Here is an 8,309-nt window from a genome sequence, read left to right as displayed (position 1 = left end):
GCAATGGAAACTAAAGAGAAAATAAACAAATGGGACTACATCAAAATAAAAAGCTTTTGCACAGCAAAGGAGACCATCAATAAAACAACAAGAAAGCCCACTGCATGGGAGAACATATTTGCCAATGATATCAACAATAAGGGTTTAATCTCCAACATTTACAGGGAACTCATGCAGCTTAACAAAAAGAAGATAAACAACCCAATATCAAAAAATGGGCAACTGATCTAAATAGACTCTTTTCGAAAGAAGACAGAAGGGAGGCCAAGAGACATGTGAAAACCTGCTCAAAGTCACTAATCATCAGAGAGAGATGCAAATCAAAACAACAATGAGGTACCATCTCACACCTGTCAGAATGGCTATTATCAACAAATGAACAAATGACAAGTGCTGGTGAGGATGCGGAGAAAAAGGAACCCTCGTGCACTGCTGGTGGGAATGCAGACTGGTGCAGCCACTGTGGAGAACAGCATGGAATTTCCTCAGAAAACTAAAAATGGAACTCCCATTTGACCCAGTGATCCCACTTCTAGGAATATATCCCAAGAAACTAGAAACACCAATCAGAAAGGATATATGCACCTCTATGTTCATACCAGCACAATTCACCATAGCTAAGATTTGGAAACAGCCTCAGTGCCCATCAGCAGATGAGTGGATTAAAAAAACTGGTACATCTACACAATGGAATACTACGCTGCGGTAAAAAAGAAGGAGTTCTTATCATTTGCAACAACATGGATGGAGATGGAGAGCATTATGCTAAGTGAAATAAGCCAGGCAGAGAAAGATAAATATCACATGATCTCACTCATTTGTGGAATATAATGAACAACATAAACTGATGAACAAAAATAGATCCAGCCCTAGCCAGTTTGGCTTAGTGGATGGAGCGTCGGCCTGCGGACTGGAGGGTCCCGGGTTCGATTCCGGTCGGGGGCATGTGCCTTGGTTGCGGGCACATCCCCAGTGGAATGTGTGCAGGAGGCAGCTGATCGATGTTTCTAACTCTCTCTCCCTCTCCCTTCCTCTCTGTAGAAAATCAATAAAATATATTTAAAAAAAAAACACACAAAAAAAACAAAAAACAAAACCAAAAATAGATCCAGAGACAGAGAAACATCAAGCAGAACGTCAAACCTCAGGGAAGGTAGGGGAGGGTGGGGGTAAGGGGGAGAGATCAACCAAAGGACTTATATGCATGCAGGTAAGCCTAATCAATGGACACAGACAACAGGGGGTGGGGGCATGAATGGGAGGTAGGGGGCAATGGGGGAATAAGGACACGTATGTAATACCTTAATCAATAAAGAAATTTAAAAAAATAAACCATTGGGGAACTCTGAGAGCCAGTGTATCATGAGTTATCCCCACCCTCCCAGCAGGAGCGAAGTTACTGGGCGAGGGGCCGGGGGTGGGGGGGTGGGGGGGTGTGGCGGGGAGAGGAGCTGATTTTGGCTGGCGTGTGCTGGGGCAGAGCTGCTGGCCAAAGAAAAGCTGCAGGCAAAGATGCTGGCAGTTGGAAATCAGGCTGGTGTGTACCAAAGGGTAAGGCCTGAGGTGACAGGGATGGCTGAGGCACTGAGTGCTCCGGCATTGCTCAGATCCACTCATGCCCCTCATCAAGTTCAGGCTGTCGCTGTTTCTTTAAGGTGACAATTTCTCAAAAGAGAAGGAGGAGTGGGGAGAGGAGTAAAAGAGGAGGGACAGTGGGACAAGCTACAGTCCCCACTGCTGCGGTTGGTTCTGAGGCTGCAACCGAGATTCTTCATTTTCCTCCTCACTCAGGCAGCACTAGATACTGGTCTAGATGGCTTGGCTGGTGGGTTACCCGGACTTTCATTTCTTTCCTTTTAATTGATTTCAGAGAGGAAGGGAGAGGGAGAGAGAGAGAAACATTCATGATGAGAGAGAATCATTGATCGGCTGCCTCCTGCACATCCCACACTGGGGATTAAGCCCGCAAACCAAGCATGTGCCCTGACCAGGAATCGAATTGTGACCTCCTGGTTCATAGGTCGATGCTCAACCACAGAGCCACGCCAGCTGAGCCGGACTTTCATTTCTGAGCCCTGAGTACTGTGCCCTTTTCAGGCTGTGGTGGCTGCAGTTGCCCATGTGTGGACAGTGTATCACTGGGCATGGAACACCAAGAGGCACCCGTGAATCCCCTGGCAGACATTCTACCTGCTCCCATTATGTAGCAGCAACCCTATCTCCTCATGATAACCAGGTTCGATTACCCTTGCCGGTAATGCTCTCCAAGCGTGGGAGACGGGGGAGCCAGGCACAGTGCTGAGTGTGGAGGATTCTAGGCAACCTTTCACCTTCAGCTCCCACTGTGAACTGAGTGGTCATCTCCATAGTCTCCCATTTAAATTCCTGAGAATGAAAATTTTATAATTCTGACTTCCAGGCCAGGCCACCCCACAGGCCACAGGCTTGAGTCAGTCGCCCAGACACCTGAGGTCAGAGGGGTTGGCGGTCACATAATACAATTTGGGGGGGCCCAAGGCTGCCTCATCAGCAGGAATCACCCCCTTCAAAGGGGCTGGTAAGTGTGGCTGGCACAGTGTGTGACATATTTAGTAAAAGTGCTGTAGTCCTGCCCGGCCGGCATGGCTCAGTGGTTAAGCTTTGACCTATGAACCAGGAGGTCACGGTTTGATTCCCAGTCAGGGCCTATGCCTGGGTTGCAGGCTTGATCCCCAGGGTGGGGTGTGCAGGAGCCAGCCAATCAATGATTCTCTCTCATCATTGATGTTTCTATCTCTCTGCCCCTCTCTCTTCCTCTCTGAAATCATATATATATATATATATATATATATATATATATATATATATATATATATTAAGTGCTGTAGTCCTAAGGGACAACCTTCTGTCACAAGCCCTCATAGGCATGAGGTTAGTTCATAATTAACTTACAGCCTACTGAGCTCAGTTTCCTAATTTGTATGGTAAGTGGGTTGGGCTCACTATGACCCCTTTGAGCTCCAAAATGCCTGATAACTGCCTTTCTCCTCAACCTTCGTACATAAACTTTGTTAAGCCAGACCCCCTCCATCCCATGCTTCTGTAATTTATTTTTTGAACCCCAAAGTTCATTTTTAAATAAATGCTATCTGTTATTATTTATCTTTATTACAGTTTGTTCTGTGGTTTGGAACTATCATTTTTCCCTGTCTTTTTTTTAAAAAAAATAAGGTTTTTATTGGTCCTCACAAAATTCTGATTCAATTGTAAGCTCTTTTTAAAAACATTTTTTTATTTTTATTGATTTCAGAGAAGAAGGAAGGAGAGATAGAAACATCAATGATGAGAGAGAATCATTGATTGGCTGCCTCCTGCACGCCCCATACTGGGGATTGAGCCCACAACCCCGGGCATGTGCCCTTGACCGGAATTGAACCTGGGACCCTTCAGACTGCAGGCTGACGCTCTATCCACCGAGCCAAACCCGCTAGGGCTCATTTTTCCCTGTCTTAATGTTTGAATCTTGAGTTTCCCTTTTGGTGTACTCGCTTTTTGTTTGTTTTGTTATAGCTCCTAGCTCCGTACCTCAGCATCTATGAATGTGCTTTCTGTGTCACCATTCAAGACAGGACCAAAGAGAGGCCTGGGGCAAGTCACTGGAAACCTATGGACACACTTTGGCTTCAGTGATCCAAGGGCTGCACATCTCCTTCATAGTGCTAGAAGATGGCTCACGGTTCTCCCTCTTGACTTGAAGTTATCGAGACTTCTAAAGACGCTTTTGCTAAATCTGCACCTACTATATAGGCAGCAGTCACATCCTTTATTTATGTCAGACACTGTTGAGACAATCCCATATTTTATTTATTTATTTATTTATTTATTTATTTATTTATTTTTAAATTTCTTTATTGATTAAGGTATTACATATGTGTCCTTATTCCCCCATTACCCCCCACCTCCCATTCATGCCCCCACCCCCCTGTTGTCTGTGTCCATTGATTAGGCTTACATGAATGCATGTAAGTCCTTTGGTTGATCTCTCCCCCTTACCCCCACCCTCCCCTACCTTCCCTGAGGTTTGACGTTCTGATTGATGTTTCTCTGTCTCTGGATCTATTTTTGTTCATCAGTTTATGTTGTTCATTATATTCCACAAATGAGTGAGATCATGTGATATTTATCTTTCTCTGCCTGGCTTATTTCACTTAGCATAATGCTCTCCATCTCCATCCATGTTGTTGCAAATGGTAAGAACTCCTTCTTTTTTACCGCAGCGTAGTATTCCATTGTGTAGATGTACCACAGTTTTCTAATCCACTCATCTGCTGATGGGCACTGAGGCTGTTTCCAAATCTTAGCTATGGTGAATTGTGCTGCTATGAACATAGGGGTGCATATATCCTTTCTGATTGGTGTTTCTAGTTTCTTGGGATATATTCCTAGAAGTGGGATCACTGGGTCAAATGGGAGTTCCATTTTTAGTTTTCTGAGGAAACTCCATACTGTTCTCCACAGTGGCTGCACCAGTCTGCATTCCCACCAGCAGTGCACAAGGGTTCCTTTTTCTCCGCATCCTCACCAGCACTTGTCATTTGTTGATTTGTTGATAATAGCCATTCTGACAGGTGTGAGATGGTACCGCATTGTTGTTTTGATTGGCATCTCTCTGATGATTAGTGACTTTGAGCATGTTTTCATATGTCTCTTGGCCTTCCTTCTGTATTCTTTCGAAAAGTGTCTATTTAGAACAGTTGCCCATTTTTTGATTGGGTTTATCTTCTTTTTGTTAAGCTGCATGAGTTCCCTGTAAATGTTGGAGATTAAACCCTTATTGTTGATATCATTGGCAAATATGTTCTCCCATGCAGTGGGCTTTCTTGTTGTTTTATTGGTGGTCTGCTTTGCTGTGCAAAAGCTTTTTATTTTGATGTTGTCCCATTTGTTTATTTTCTCTTTAGTTTCCATTGCCCTAGGAGCAATATCGGTGAAGAAATTGCTTCAGCATATGTCAGAGATTTTTCTGCCTGTGGATTCCTCTAGTATTTTTATGGTTTCCCGTCTTATGTTTAAATCCTTGATCCATTTTAAGTTTATTTTTGTGTATGGTGTAAGTTGGTGGTCTAGTTTCATTTTTTTGCATGTATCTGTCCAATTTTCCCAACACCATTTATTGAAGAGACTGTCTTGACTCCATTGTATGTTCATGCCTCCTTTGTCAAATATTAATTGAGCGTAGTGATTTGGGTCGATTTCTGGGTTCTCTATTCTATTCCATTGATCTATAAGTCTGTTCTCGTGCCAGTACCAGGCAGTTTTGAGAATAGTGGCCTTGCCAAAACCGGTTTGGCTCAGTGGATAGAGCGTCAGCCTGCGGACTGAAGGGTCCCGGGTTCGATTCCGGTCAAGGGCATGTAACTTGGTTGCGGGCACATCCTCAGTGGGAGGTGTGCAGGAGGCAGCTGATCGATGTTTCTGACTATCTATCCCTCTTCCTTCCTCTCTGTAAAAAAAATCAATAAAATATATTTAAAAAAAAAAAAAAAAAAAAAAAAAAAAAGAGAATAGTGGCCTTGTAATACAGCTTGAAATCTGGTATTGAGATCCCACCTACTTTGTTCTTCTTTCTCAGGATTGCTGTGGCTATTCGGGGTCTTTTTTTATTCCAGATGAATTTTTGGAGAGTTCTTTCTGGGTCTGTGAAATATGCTGTTGGTATTTTAATGGGGAGTGCATTGAATCTATAGATTGCTTTGGGTAGTATGGACATTTTAATGATGTTGATTCTCCCAATCCATGAACATGGTATGTTCTTCCATCTGTTTACATCTTCCTCTATCTCTTTTTTCAGTGTCCTGTAGTTTTCCGCATATAGGTCTTTTACCTCCTTAGTTAAGTTTATTCCTAGGTATCTTAATTTTTTTGGTGCGATGGTAAATGGGATTGCTTTTTTAGTCTCTCTTTCTGTGAGTTCACTATTGGTGTATAGAAATGCCATAGATTTCTTGGCGTTAATTTTGTATCCTGACAATCCCATATTTTAGATAGAAATTTGTGACTTGCCCAAAGTCACCTACAGTGGCCAGGGCTGTCTTCTTGATCCATACATAATAGCATGTTCTCTCCTTTACATCATGCTTTTTCTACAGTTTGGGAAACGCATCTATTGCTGCCGTAATAAATTACTAAAAATTTAGTGGCTCAAAAAAGACAAGTTTCTCATTTCCTAGTTCTGTTGATCAGAAGTCTGACAGGTCTCACTGGACTCAAGTGACGGTGTTGGCAGAGCTCTCTGCAGGCTCTATCAGGAAACCTGTTCCCTCTCCTTTTCCAGTTCCTAGAGGCCACCTGCATTCCTGGTCTTCAAAGCCAGCCACTTGGGTGGAGTCCTTTTCATGCCAAATCTCTGCCTCTTCTTCCAGGGCCAAATCGCCCTCCCCATGGTCCTGAAAGTGTCTTCCTTTCAAAGACTCATGTGATTGGGGGGTGAGGAGGGGAGCGGGGAGAGGTCAATGTGTGTGTGTGTGGGGAGAGGACATATGTAATACTTTCAACAAAAAAGATTTAAAAACCCCACAAAGACTCATTGGATTAGATTGGGCCCACCAGGAAAGACAGGATAGTCTCCCCATCTAAAGGCTCTTCCCTGAAGCAAACTGCCTTTTGTCAGGTGAAGCAACATATTCACAGGTTCTGCGATCAGAGTGTGAACACTTTGGGGAGGCCATTATTCTGCCCACCATGCCCTATCCATAGCTTGGGCGTCCTGCAGCCAGTGGGTTTAAGTAATAAGACAGATAACATGACTTTCAGGGTATCGAGAGGCTTCCTTGACTTCCTGATGTTGGCTGCACTTCACCAAAGTGGATCCAGATGAGCCCCTTTAACACAGCAAATTCCTTCCGGATGCCCTCATAGCTGGGCTCCCTCCTCTTGTCACCGTAGCAACCCATTCCCTGTGATAAGCAGCAGAGGTCAGGAGAAGGCAAGAAATGGGCTTTGGTGTTGGTCCTCTGGGGCGGCAGGTGATATTATGGTCCTGGAAAAGCTGTCCAGCACTGGCCCCTCAGCTCTTAAAAGCCCCAGGTGTTGCTGACATGTGGGCAGGTGAGGTGCAGCTCAGATGTTCTTTCTGGTGTCCAGTTTTGAAATGTAATGAGTGTCAATATTGCAGAGACCACATGGGGAAAGAGAAGGATCCAGATCTCATCCCTATTCACAAAAGAAGGGCACAAGACAGTCTCGGATGGAAGGGAATGCAGACTGTCATAAGGAGATGTACAACCATCACCAAAAGAGCCCAAGAGGAGAGGGACGTAGGCCACTGTGGGTGTGCAGTTTGGTACATCCTAGTTCCACTGGGCACTCTCCCTTCTGAAGCCTCTCCAAGGGTTAAGTTAGGCAGCATGCCCACTGATTCTTTTTTAAAAAGTATATTTTTATTGATTTCAGAGAGGAAGGGAGAGGGAGAGATAGAAACATCAATAAGAGAGAATCATTGATCGGCTGCCTCCTACTCGCCCCCTAGTGACAAGTGAGCCTGCAACCCGGGCATGTGCCCTTGACCAGAATCGAACCCGGGACCCGTCAGTCCCCAGGACCCTTCAGTCCCCAGGACCCTTCAAAGGTCCCCAGAATGATGCTCTATCCACTGAGCCAAACTGGCTAGGGCCACACTGATTGTTTTTCAAGAACGTACTGGAAGCTTGGTTTTGGCATTTTACCTGGCATCCAAGCCATGTTCACTTGAGTTTGGTTCTGAAAACTGGAACACTATCTGTAGTTTATAGCATTTCTGTAAGTGTTCCCACAATTGATTTATACACACACGCTGCCCCCACCCCTGTACACCACAGACACAGTACCCTGACTGCACCCTCCCACACGCTGCCACCAGCTGCGCTGTACTCCCACTCACTCTCACAGGCCTCGGAGGCCCCCAAGGGAGTCACCAACACACAACTGTCTGTTATCTGAGGGAGGTCCCGACCGGGTGCTAGGGGAGGGGACTGGGTTGTTGGAAACTTTAATCAAGCAGGGACAGTTAACAGCTGCAGGGACACCGTAGGAAACAGCCTTAAAAAGGAAATATTTGTAGAATCTGTCCCCACGACCTCTTAATACTTTTCTGAAAACTCCCTGCTATGGAAAACAATAACAGCTAGCACAGGCACCCGTTAGCCCACAGAATCCTCCATGTTTAATCCTCCAGGTCGGCTTAGATGCTCACCGCGCACAGACATCCCTAAGAGGCCACAAGGAGCCGGGGTTGTGGTGCCTGCACTCACACACTCTCATAGACACTCACACACACACACACACACACACAT

This window comes from Plecotus auritus (genome assembly GCF_963455305.1).
Source record: "Plecotus auritus genome assembly, chromosome: 5".
NCBI lineage: Eukaryota > Metazoa > Chordata > Mammalia > Chiroptera > Vespertilionidae > Plecotus > Plecotus auritus.
This window is presented reverse-complemented; position numbering follows the sequence as displayed.